This window comes from Giraffa tippelskirchi, chromosome 10 (assembly GCF_054371585.1).
Source record: "Giraffa tippelskirchi isolate mGirTip1 chromosome 10, T2T-mGirTip1v1.2.pri, whole genome shotgun sequence".
NCBI lineage: Eukaryota > Metazoa > Chordata > Mammalia > Artiodactyla > Giraffidae > Giraffa > Giraffa tippelskirchi.
The window spans coordinates 84,744,285-84,757,401 of NC_137284.1; the positions used below are offsets into that span (position 1 = coordinate 84,744,285).

The following is a 13,117-nucleotide window of genomic DNA, read 5'->3' on the forward strand; positions in this document are numbered from 1 at the left end:
CATCCCTTACTCAACTCTCTACCCCTTGGCAACCACAGATCTGTTCGCTATGTCCTTGTGAGTCTGTTTCTGTTTCATAGTTTCATTTGTGTCATCTTTTAGATGCCACATATAAATGATATCATATTTGTCTTTCTCTTTCTGACTTACTTTACTTAGCATGATAATCTCTAGGTCCATCCATATTGTTGCAGATGGCATTATTTCATTTTTCTTTTTGTGACTGAGTAATATTTCTTTGTATATATCTACCTTGTCTTCTTTATCCGTTCATCTGTGGATGGACATTTAGGTTGTTTCTGTGTCTTGGCTATTGTGAATAGTGGTGCTGTGGACATAGGGATGCATTTATCTTTTTCAATTGTAGTTTTGTTTTTTTTTCTGGGTTTATGCCCAAAAGTGGGATTGCTGAATCGTATGGTAATTCTATATTTAGTTTTTTAAGGAATTTGCATACTTTTCTCCATAGTGGCTGCACCAATTTACATTCCCACCAATGGTGTAGGAGGGTTCCCTTTTCTCTACATCCTTTACAGCATTTGTTATTTGTAGCATTTTTAATTATGGCCATTTTGACCCCTGTGAGGTGATATCTCATTGTATCTCACTGACTATATTATATAAGAAGATAGTGTGCTTAAAAATCTAGAACAAGAGAAACAAAGCTATTATTCCTTTTTTTCCCCTTACAATGTAATATGAGGTGGAATGGTGAAACAGAGGGTGCTGAAGCCTTTGATAACTGTAGTCATATCTGCTTTGAATCATCTCATTATTATGAGTATATTGATGAACAAGGTTATCTCATGCATTTCTGTACCACATTAAAATGTCATTCTTACTGCTGCTAGGGTGACTGGACATTTTTCAAGTTGGGAAAGAATGCCTGCTGTTGAAAATCTCTAATTAAAATAATGTGAATATTTATTCCTTAACCAAATTTGAACCATATAAATTAACTAAGATTTTTGTATTTTTTAAAGGCAAAGGTGGCATGTAGAGGTTCAAGCAGCATAATTTCTCTCAGGAGCTTTAAGATAGCCCATGCTGCATTTTCTTACAGTTCTTCCTACGTATTGTTGATATTACTATGTTTATTTGATATGCTGACTACAGGAATAACTTAGAATACAAATTTTGCCAAAAGTCTCATTATCCTGGTTTTTTGAAAAATTGGACAAAAACAGTATTATCTGATTTTCTCACATTCTTTAATGAACAGCACATATAACTGACTAGGAGAATAGATGGTTTTACCATTTTGAAAACTGCTACAGTTCCTTTAGTGTCTGTAAAAAAAACAGTGAAGTTACAAATAAAGCTTTTTTCCTTCATTTTTTAACAAACCTAAAATGGAAAATATAACAGATAGAAAAAAGTAAAATCAAGCAAACCAAAGTATTTACTGTGTGCCTTGGCATCCTTTGATCCCTTGAGATTCAGATATAAAAGAAAGCAAACATTATTAATATCGAAAATATGATGTCATAAATGTTATTCATCTGATTCTTTTAGAAAGCCTGTGTTTTTTTCAAAGCAGTATTGGATATAAATAAAAATTATAATAATAAAATAAAAATAATGTACCCTACTTTTCCTTAAAAATATTTAAACTGTTGGTAGAAATCATTGGTGTAATATAGTTTTATTTTTTATTTAGTACTTACTAAGGTAACTTTTTTTTTTTGGTCTCACAAATAAACATGTTCACTATAAGAAATATGAGAAATGGAAATACATTAAATTCTGTTATCCAGAGACAACCATGATTTACATTTTTGGTGTTTATTTTTCAATTATTTCTGTATTCATATTTAAAAGTTAAAAGTAAAATACAATGTTCTCTGGACTGTTGATGCCAATATATTTTATATGCCTCTACATGCATTCACCAGACTCGCAAAATATTTCAAATGTATTATCTCATTTAATCTTCACAATTATCATTTTAGAGAGGAATTACCTGAAACTCAGATAAATATATTTTCCAAAATCACAAGAATAATTAGTAGTAGAGTCAAGATCATTTGAAACTGATAACAACTGATTATCTCACAAGTTATATTGTATTGTTCCCCTAGCATATCACCATGCCTCCTACATTTTCCATTATTATTGACTGTGTCTTTATAACGAGGCTTTTATTACTGTCTAAACTATCTTGAACATATAATGCCATTTACTTAACAGTCCTGTTTTTGGACAATTAGGTTTGACTTTATTTGTCTGTATATAAATAATGCTAGCATGCATATCCTTGTAGGTATACATTTCCCAAATACTGAATTACTTCCTTAAGTGAATTGTAAGAATTTGATATCATGGAGCTGAGTCTGTACACATTTCAAGGCTTTTGATTACATTTCCTTAAGCTCTGAAAGTTTCTGCCACATAATTATACAAGGTCAGTTTATTAGGTTAGCAAAACTTCCTTTAACCTTTCACCTTCATACCATGTCAGTGTTTATGCAAGTATAAGAAAACGTTAATATATAAATTAAATTGTAGTGATTAAATTTGAATGTTGTTTTGTTGTTGTTCAGTTGATCAGTCATGTCCAACTCTTTGCAACCCCATGGACTGCAGCATACCAGGCTTCTTTGTCCCTCATCATCTCCTAGCTCCCGATGGACATTCAAACGCATGTCCATTGATTCGATGATGCCAAAAAAACCATCTCATTTTCTGTCATCCCCTTCTCCTGCCTTCAATCTTTCCCAGCATCAGGGTCTTTTCCAGTGAGTCAGTTCTTCGCATCAGGTGGCCAAAGTATTAGAGCTTTAGCTTCTGCATCAATCCTTCCAATGAATTCAGGGTTGATTTCCTTTAGGACTGACTGGTTTGATCTCCTTGCTGCCCACTGGACTCTCAAGAGTCTTCTCCAGCACATTTCAAAAGCATCAGTTCTTTGGCAATCAGCCTTCTTTATGGTCCTCCTCTCACATCCATACATTACTGGAAAAACCATCACTTTGACTATAAGGACCTTTGTTGGCAAAGTGATGTCTCTGTTTTTTATATACTGTCTAGGTTTCTCATAGGTTTTCTTTCAGAGAGCAAGCATCTTTTAATTTCATGGTTGCAGTCACTGTTCATATTGGATGTTGTTTGTCAGGTGATTTTTTTCTTCTATAACATTTAAATTTGGAAGTTGTTATCTATTCTTTATAATTCCTAATGCCAATCATCCAGATCCTACTTCCTTATCACTAGATTGAATTAATTCGGATCTCTTTTCAAGAATGAGATAATAGGAATAGATTTTTAATTTTAGAAACTATGTTATATATACTTATGATATTTAAGGTCATTTTCTGTTTTATTTTTATCCAATTAAAATGACAGATACTTGGACTGGATGTAAATTATCAATATTCTGAATGCCTTAATCTCAGTATGCTAAATATTCTAACTTCAAAAGCCTTCTTTTGGTTGACTCTTACTTACATATGGTCCTCTGTTGAAAACTGTGGTTGCTTGTATTCATACGTAATAAGATAGGAATAATTACTGCCAAAAAATGGTATTTCCTGCATACTTATAGAAAATATAGTAAAACACTGGGGCTTTAAATATATATTGTGTGTAAAACTCGAATTTTATGAATAACTCAGTGTTTTCAGTTTTGTTTAAGGAAGACAGTATGATCTGTATGTTAAGTCATACAGTTCACTTCAGTTCAGTTCAAGCGCTGAGTCATGTCTGACTCTTTGCAACCCCATGAAACACAGCACGCCAGGCCTCCCTGTCCATCACCAACTCCTGGAGTCCACCCAAACCCATGTCCATCAAGTCAGTGATGCCATCCAACCATCTCATCCCCTGCCGCCCCCTTCTCCTGCCCTCAATCTTTCCCAGCATCAGGGTCTTTTCCCATGAGTCAGCTCTTTGCATCAGGTGGCCAAAGTATTGGAGTTTCAGCTTCAGCATCAGTCCTTCCAATGAACACCCAGGACTGATCTCCTTTAGGATGGACTGCTTGGATCACCTTGCAGTCCAAGGGACTCTCAAGAGTCTTCTCCAACACCACAGTTCAAAAGCATCAATTCTTCTGCTCTCAGCTTTCTTTATAGTCAGCTCTCAGATCCATACATGACCACTGGAAAAAGCATAGCCTTGACTAGATGGACCTTTGTTGACAAAGTAATGTCTCTGCTTTTTAATATGCTGTCTAGGTTGGTCATAACTTTCCTTCCAAAGAGTAAGTGTCTTTTAATTTCATGGCTGCAGTCACCACCTGCAGTGATTTTGGAGCCCAGAAAAATAAAGTCAGCCACTGTTTCCACTGTTTCCCCATATATCTGTCATGAAGTGATGGGACCGGAGGCCATGATCTTAGTTTTCTGAATGTTGAGCTTTAAGCCAACATTTTTACTCTCCTCTTTCACTTTCATCAAGAGGTTCTTTAGTTCTTCTTCACTTTCTGCCATAAGGGTGGTGTCATCTGCATATCTGAGGTTATTGCTATTTCTCATGGCAATCTTGATTCCAGCCTGTGCTTCCTCCAGCCCAGCATTTCTCATGATGTACTCTGCATATAAGTTAAATAAGCAGGATGACAATATACTGCCTTGATGTACTCCTTTTCCTATTTGGAACCAGTCTGTTGTTCCATGTCCAGTTCTAACTGTTGCTTCCTGACCTGCATACAGGTTACTCAAGAGGCAGGTCAGGTGGTCTGGTATTCCCATCTCTTTCAGAATTTTCCACAATTTATTGTGATCCACAAGTCAAAGGCTTTGGCATAGTCAATAAAGCAGAAATAGATGTTTTTCTGGAACTCGCTCGCTTTTTTGATGATCCAGCGGATGTTGGCAATTTGATCTCTGTTTCCTCTACCTTTTCTAAAACCAGCTTGAACATTGGGAAGTTCACGGTTCACGTATTGCTGAAGCCTGGCTTGGAGAATTTTGAGCATTACTTTACTAGCGTGTGAGATGAGTGCAATTGTGCGGTAGTTTGAGCATTCTTTGGCATTGCCTTTCTTTGGGGTTGGAATGAAAACTGACCTTTTCCAGTCCTGTGGCCACTGCTGAGTTTTCCGGATTTGCTGGCGTATTGAGAGCAGCACTTTCATAGTGTCATGTTTCAGGATTTGAAATAGCTCAACTGGAATTCCATCACCTCCACTAGCTTTGTTCATAGTGATGCTCCCTAAGGCCCTCTTGACTTCACATTCCAGGATGTCTGGCTCTAGGTGAGTGATCACACTATCGTGATTATCTGGGTCATGAAGATCTTTTTTGTACAGGTCTTCTGTGTATTCTTACCACCTCTTCTTAATATCTTCTGCTTCTGTTAGGTGCATATCATTTCTGTCCTTTATTGAGCCCATCTTTGCATGAAATTTTCCCTTGGTATCTCTAATTTGCTTGAAGAGATCTCTAGTCTTTCCCATTTTGTTTTTTCCCTCTATTTCTTTGCATTGATTGCTGAGGAAGGCTTTCTTATTTCTCCTTGCTATTCTTTGGAATTCTGCATTCAAATGGGTATATCTTTCCTTTTCTCTTTTGCTTTTCGCTTCCCTTCTTTTTGCAGCTATTTGTAAGGCCTCCTCAGACAGCCATTTTGCTTTTTTGCGTTTCTTTTTCTTGGGGAAGGTCTTGATTCCTGTCTCCTGTACAGTGTCACGAACCTCCATCCATAGTTCATCAGGCACTCTGTCTATCAGATCTAGTCCCTTAAATCTATTTCTCACTTCCACTGTCTAGTCATAAGGGATTTGATTTAGGTCATACCTGAATGGTCTAGTGGTTTTCTCCACTTTCTTCAATTTCAGTCTGAATTTGGCAATAAGGAGTTCATGATCTGAGCCACAGTCAACTCCTGGTCTTGTTTTTGCTGACTGTATAGATTTAATCCATCTTTGGCTGCAAAGAATATAATTAATCTGATTTCGGTGTTGACCATCTGGTGATGTCCATGTGTAGAGTCTTCTCTTGTGTTGTTGGAAGAAGGCGTTTGCTATGACCATAAGTCATACAAGAGCTTTCAAATTCTCATCCACTTGCATATTAAATATTACCAAATATTATTTGTTTAGATAAAGTTTGTATTCCCGTCATTGCCTTTGAGCCTTTATACATCTGACTTGTTTCATTCTCTTTGGTTTTCTTCATTCATTATTGTCCTTTCACACTGCTTCAGTTCATGCGTCTTTATCTTCATTCCCATCTAAGAGTATTTCCATATTATGTTTCCTCCCTCAGCTTAGTGTTTTATTCCTTAGATGTTATCTGGAAGATCAGTTGTTCAAAATATCCATGTTTGACTATTTTTTAAATCATTCTGAATTAGAGACTAGAGTTCCAAAGAATAGCAAGGAGGGATAAGAAAGCCTTCCTCAGCGATCAATGCAAAGAAATAGAGGGAAACAATAGAATGGGAAAGACTAGAGATCTTGTCAAGAAAATTAGAGATACCATGGGAACATTTCATGCAAAGATGGGCTCAGTAAAAAACAGAAATTGTAGGGACCTAACAGAAGCAGAAGATAATAAGAAGAGGTGGCAAGAATACACAGAAGAACTGTACAAAAACGATCTTCATGACCCAGAATTTTCACAATGGCGTGATCACTCACCTAGAGCCAGACATCCTGGAATGTGAAGTCAAGAGGGCCTTAGGGAGCATCACTATGAACAAAGCTAGTGGAGGTGATGGAATTCCAGTTGAGCTATTTCAAATCCTGAAACATGACACTGTAGAAGTGCTGCACTCAATATGCCAGCAAATCTGGAAAACTCAACAGTGGCCACAGGACTGGAAAAGGTCAGTTTTCATTCCAACCCCAAAGAAAGGCAATGACAAAGAATGCTCAGACTACCCACACAATTGCACTCATCTCACACGCTAGTAAAGTAATGCTCAAAATTCTTCAAGCCAGGCTTCAGCATTATGTGGACCGTGAACTTCCCGATGTTCAAACTGGTTTTAGAAAAGGCAGAGGAAACAGAGATCAAATTGCCAACATCTGCTGGATCATTGAAAAAGCAAGAGAGTTCCAGAGAAACATCTATTTCTGCTTTATTGACTATGCCAGAACCTTTGACTGTGTGGATCACAATAAACTGTGGAAAATTCTGAAAGAGATGGGAATACCAGACCACCTGACCTGCCTCTTGAGAAACCTGTATGCAGGTCAGGAAGCAACAGTTAGAACTGGACATGGAACAACAGACTGGTTCCAAATAGGAAAAGGAGTACATCAAGGCAGTATATTGTCATCCTGCTTATTTAACTTATATGCAGAGTAAATCATGAGAAACGCTTGGCTACGGGAAGCACAAGCTAGAATCAAGATTGCCACGAGAAATATCAATAACCTCAGATATGCAGATGACACCACCCTTATGGCAGAAATGAAGAAGAACTAAAGAACCTCTTGATGAAAGTGAAAGAGGAGAGTAAAAATGTTGGCTTAAAGCTCAACATTCAGAAAACTAAGATCATGGCCTCCGGTCCCATCACTTCATGGAAGATAGATGGGGAAACAGCGGAAACAGTAGCTGACTTTATTTTTCTGGGCTCCAAAATCACTGCAGATGGTGATTGCAGCCATGAAATTAAAAGACGCTTACTCCTTGAAAGGAAAGTTATGACCAACCTAGAAAGCATACTACAAGACAGAGACATTACTTTGCCAACAAAGGTCCGTCTAGTAAAGACTATGGTTTTTCCCGTGGTCATATGTGGATGTGAAAGTTGGACTATAGAGAAAGCTGAGCACAGAAGAATTGATGCTTTTGAACTGTGGTGTTGGAGAAGACTCTTGAGAGTCCCTTGGACCGCAAGGAGATCCAAGCAGTCCATCCTAAAGGAGATCAGTCCTGGGTGTTCAATTGAAGGACTGATGCTGAAGCTGAAACTCCAATACTTTGGCCACCTCATGTGAAGAGCTGACTCATTGGAAAAGACCCTGATGCTGGGAAAGACTGAGGGCAGGAGGAGAAGGGGACGACAGAGGATTGGATGGCTGGATGGTATCACCAACTCGATGGACATGTGTTTGGGTGGACTCCGAGAGTTGGTGATGGACAGGGATGCCTTGCATGCTGTGGTTCATGGGGTCACAAAGAGTCGAACCTGGCTGAGCAACTTAGCTGAACTGATATTACCTTTAAAATAGTGATCAGAAATTGGTAGTTATTGAAGTTTTTGTTTATTTTTTTAATTGTGTTTTTAAGCAACATTGTTCACTGGGTTCATTTTAGTTTTTATTAACCTTTGTATCTACAGTGCCTTTTGTAGTACCTGATGTATGATGAATATTCAGTCAGTATTTTCTGAATGTTTAAGTTCCTTCATGATTATAGCTTTGTTTCCTTAATGATCTCTCTAATATTTTCTGGTTTGCTATAGTCATAATCCTTTAGAGCTATAGAAATGATTTTCAATCATGTTTTATTTCTGCTCAAATACTAATAAAACTGGACGTTTGAATGAAATAACAGTGAGGAGACTTTGATTTTATATAAGTGTATTCTTACTGTTTACATTAAATGATCTTTGCTCTTGTTTCTTTGAACATCATGATTGAAAAAAAACAAAAGGAAACTAAAAAGACCAATAAAAGTTCCTATGTTAACCTAGCCCCTCTAAAAATAAAACAAAACAAAAAACTGCTGAGTGTAGTTAATTGTAAGATGATCTTTCATTTCATCTGTAGCATTTCTTTAATGTTAATCATATGTCTATATAACAAGTAGATATTTTACAATTCACAGGTCAGGATAAGATAGTTTCCCAGTTACCATTATTTTCCCTTATTAATATGTGCCTACTTTAACTTGCATCATTGTGAAAGACATTTGTAGGATCCTTCAGTTTAAATAAATTCCATAGTGTGATTGAGCTATAAATATGAACTTTAAAATGAAGAGAGACTACTAGTTCATGAGTTGTAGTCTGTAGTTTTAAAGATAGAAGATACTGTCATTTAGATGTTAACAGTATTATAGAAAGGAATGGAAAAACCTGGAGTTTTACAACTGTTGAAATATGTAAGCATATGAGAAAGGAAGATAATGGAATCTGAGGATTTCATAATATGACTCTGATATAGTGTATCTTTTAGTGAAAATTAAAATTATAGTCCTTTTCTCTAATATTATTTATTAGTAAAATCAGAAATAAAAAGATGAGTAGTCTGTGGGAATGTCTACGTTTCTGTTAGATTTCCAGTTTATAGAAAATATTTATGTGATACAGATATTTACTGCCATTATTTAATACTAGAACACTTTAAAAATTCACAATAAATATTATTTAGTAATTATAAGTAATGTTTATAGTACTGCAGTGACAGTACATGTTTCTTTGTATTGAATTGAAAATTTGAATAATATTTTCTAATTAGTCATGCATGCTATCATTTTATTTTAATGTATTTAATGAGAAAATCTTTTTCTTATTATTAAAGCTCCAATTGTACTCTACTTGGTTCTAATTAAAACTGCCCCTTGGCAATAAATTGTGCCTCTGAAATATCCATACTACAAGAGCGCGTGTGAAAATTATGTTTGGGTCTCATTTGGTAACAAGGTTGTTACGAAGGTGAATGAAGACATAATTATTTATAAGATTGCTTATTACTTCTTCTGTTAGATAGTAAAAGTCTTTATTATTTGCTTTCAGCACCTTAAATAACACAATCCTTAGAATTTGTGTTACATAGAATGAACTGAATGATGCTAAAAGACACAGATATTGGTGAAGACCATAGCTAGATTAGAGATTCCATGGTGGCTTCTTGCCTGGGAAAATCCCATGGACAGAGGAGCTTGGTGAGCTATGGTCCATGGGGCTGTACAGAGTCAAACATGACTGAGGTGATGAGCATGCCCTCAAAGCTAGATTAAAAACCTGAATGTAATTGCAGGAATAAATGTAGCCACAACATTTTAGAAATCTGTTGTTATTTTTAATGAGAATCCTACTTTTTCTGTAATCATAATGAACCTTCTTTTCATTTTAATTTCCTTTGAGAATGAAAATTGACCTTACTTAAGGTTTTCTAGCACTTCAGTATTCTTGCTGGAGAGGAGACTGGCTGGCTGCAGTCCATGGGGTCGCAAAGAGTGGACATAACTGAGTAACTAAGAATACACACGCAAATTCTGTACATTTCTTCTATTACTGCTTTTATAGTAAGATTAGAAGAAATGCACGTCTAATTAGACACAGTTGCATATGGAAAACCAGTAGTAGATTGTCTTCAACCTTCACCTCTCTAAAGAAAGTATCTTTATTCAGTATTAACTGTCAGGAAACATTTATGTCACATTATCTATTATCAAGATTGTTCTTAAACTATTAAATGGGGTAGATAATGCATTTAGTGTTATTTTTTTAAGTGAAGAAACATAGTATTCTAGACCCTGAAATATAAAAGAATTTCTGCAGATATATAGTCTCAATTACATGTAGAAATCCTTTTAACATCTTAGAATCTCATTTATTGAATGTGTGTGTTCAGTCATGTCGGACGCTTTGCAACCCCATGGACTGTAGCCCACCAGGCTTCTCTGTCCATGGAATAGACAGAGCACATATATTTGAGGAAAGCTTTGAATATAATGAGAACATCAAAATGACAAACAGGATAAAAAAGAAAAAGAAGACAAAAGCAAAACAGAGACAACAAAGATAGTGCAGGAAACAAAAGAAAACGTCAATTAAGCGATAATAAATATCCTTAGATAAGAGATTTTCATTTCTGAATTAAGACTGGAGTGTTATGTTCAGAGAACATGTAAAAATTTGTAACAGAAACAAAAACATTATGTAGAAGGTAAGGAACATAAAGTTCAGGACACTTTCTTAGGAAAAAAGGCCAAAAGAAATGAGACAGAATCTTAGAGAATTAGTCTAGGAGGTCTGTAGTGAAATAAGAGTTCCAAAAAAGAGAAAATAAAATGGATAGGAAGAAATGATATGTACATATGTGTATATGTGTATGATTTTTCTTATGAGCTTTATATACATTTTGCATATATATTCATATATTCATAAATATTTATGTATTTACATTATGTGTGATGGTGAAATGGACTAAAGCTCACCAGGCTCCTTTGTCCACGGGATTCTCCAGGCAAGAATAGTGGAGTGGGTAGCCATTCCCTTCTCCAGGGTTTCTTCCCGACCCAGAGATTGAACCCAGGTCTCCTGCATTGAGCTTCCCTGGTGACTCAGATGGTAAAGAATCTGCCTGCAATGTTAGGAGATCTAGGTTCAATCCCTGGGGCAGGAAGATCTCCCAGAGAAGGGAATGACAACCCACTCCAGGACTTTTGCCTGTAGAATTCCATGGCAGAAGGGCCTGGTGAGCTACAGTCCATGGGATCTTGAAGAGTTGGACACAGCTGAGCGACTAACACTTTCTCTGAATTACTGCTGCTGCTGCTAAGTCGCTTCAGTCATGTCCGACTCTGTGCGACCCCATAGACGGCAACCCATGAGGCTCTGGGATTCTCCAGGCAAGAATACTGGAGTGGGTTGCCATTTCCTTCTCCAATGCATGAAAGTGAAAAGTGAAAGTGAAGACGCTCTGTCATGTCCGATTCTTAGTGACCCCATGGACTGCAGCCTACCAGGCTCCTCTGTCCATGGGATCTTCCAGGCAAGAGTACTGGAGTGGGGTGCCATTGCCTTCTCCTCTCTGAATTGCAGGCTGATTCTTTACCGTCTGAGCCACCAGGAAAGCCCTAATTCCCTGTAACTGAAGATCAAGAAACCTGGTTTGATGAGACTCACTAGGTATGAAGTATAAGAAAGAAAAGACATCGGCAAGAGATTTGAGAACATAAGAGATGATAGTTCTGGCCCAGAGAGAAAAATCAGGGATATTACATTGGACTAATAGTCAAAAGACAATAGACTTTTTTTTTTTTTATAAATTTATTTATTTTAGTTGGGGGCTAATTACTTTACAATATTGTAATAGTTTTTGCCATACATTGACATGAATCAGCCATGGGTTTACATGTGTTCCCCTTCCTGGACCTCCCACCCACCTCCCTCCCCATCCCATCCCTCTGGGTCATCCCATTGCCCCGGCCCTGAGCCCTTGTCTCATGCATCGAACATGGAATGGTGTTCTCTTTCACATATGATAATATACATGTTTCAACGCTATTCTCCCAGAACGTCCCACCCTCACCTTCTCCCTCAGAGTCCATAAAATTGTTCTATGCATCTGTGTTTTGAAGAACAACATTGGGAGCTAAAGACAATGGGAAATGCTTTCAAAATTCTGAGAAATGATAATTTCTAAGCAAGATTCCATATCTAGTCAAACTATCAATCAAGTGTGAGATAGGTAAGTAAATTCTTATAAAGTTGTTCTTCCATGCATTCTTTCTCAGGAAGCTACTGCTGTAAATACTCCCAACAAAATGAGGAAGCAGGTAACAGAAGGAATGCATGGATGTTTTGAAAAATCAAGGAAATGAGAATAGAAAAGGTAATGAACTACATGTCAACAGAATGGCAGGCCAAGAGTTTTCAGTTCAAACATGCGCAGGGTGGTGGCGAAGTCCACAGTGAGGTCTCCAAAGAAAACATGAGTTTTAGATTGCTCAGTGTGTTGATCCTGTTGGAAGGACTGACTTTTCCTTCAGACAGCCTGGCAATATGCAACTCCAGGGATATTACAAGGTTGTAAGAGAAAGAAAATATTTTCCTAGTACACTACATGGCTTAGCTTTGAGTAATGTCTATGTTATAATTGTATCAACACTGAGCATTGAATTATCTAAAAATCTGACTGTACAGGTAAAACTGTTGGAGGAAGAAAATGTGTGTGTGTGTGTGTATGATAGGGAAAGGGCAGTGACATAAGTCACTGACGATGTTATTTTTCATAGGAGGAATTTTATGGATATTAGCATGTCATTTTTAAATGGAGGTACATAACAAAAGAAAGATAATATGATTGAAAATGCTTGACTTGGGATCACCTGTGAGTTGAAAAAGGTGTAACAGGATTTTAAAAAATCTTTTTCTTTCCTTTTAAAACTTATAATGCTTATTGACATTTAAATTTTTATGTTTGTTATTTTAACTGTGCTGAGTCTTCTCTAGTTATGGCAAGTGGAGCTACTCTTAAGTTGCAGTT

The 13,117-nt window shown here is 36.7% G+C and overlaps 1 protein-coding gene and 2 long non-coding RNA genes across 22 annotated transcripts in view; 2 read left to right on the forward strand and 1 right to left on the reverse strand.

The window, feature by feature from the left end:
- CACNA2D1 (calcium voltage-gated channel auxiliary subunit alpha2delta 1) overlaps positions 1-13,117 on the forward strand; it is a 524,609-nt gene that overhangs the window by 154,233 nt on the left and 357,259 nt on the right. The window lies entirely within an intron of this gene.
- On the reverse strand, positions 6,947-10,917 carry LOC145524083 (uncharacterized). Its single transcript, XR_014067147.1, has 2 exons — positions 10,499-10,917; positions 6,947-10,047 (listed from the first exon to the last, which is right to left on the reverse strand). It is a non-coding gene; the product is annotated as an uncharacterized LOC145524083 (long non-coding RNA).
- Positions 7,707-10,779, forward strand: LOC145524081 (uncharacterized). Its single transcript, XR_014067145.1, has 2 exons — positions 7,707-9,795; positions 10,062-10,779. It is a non-coding gene; the product is annotated as an uncharacterized LOC145524081 (long non-coding RNA).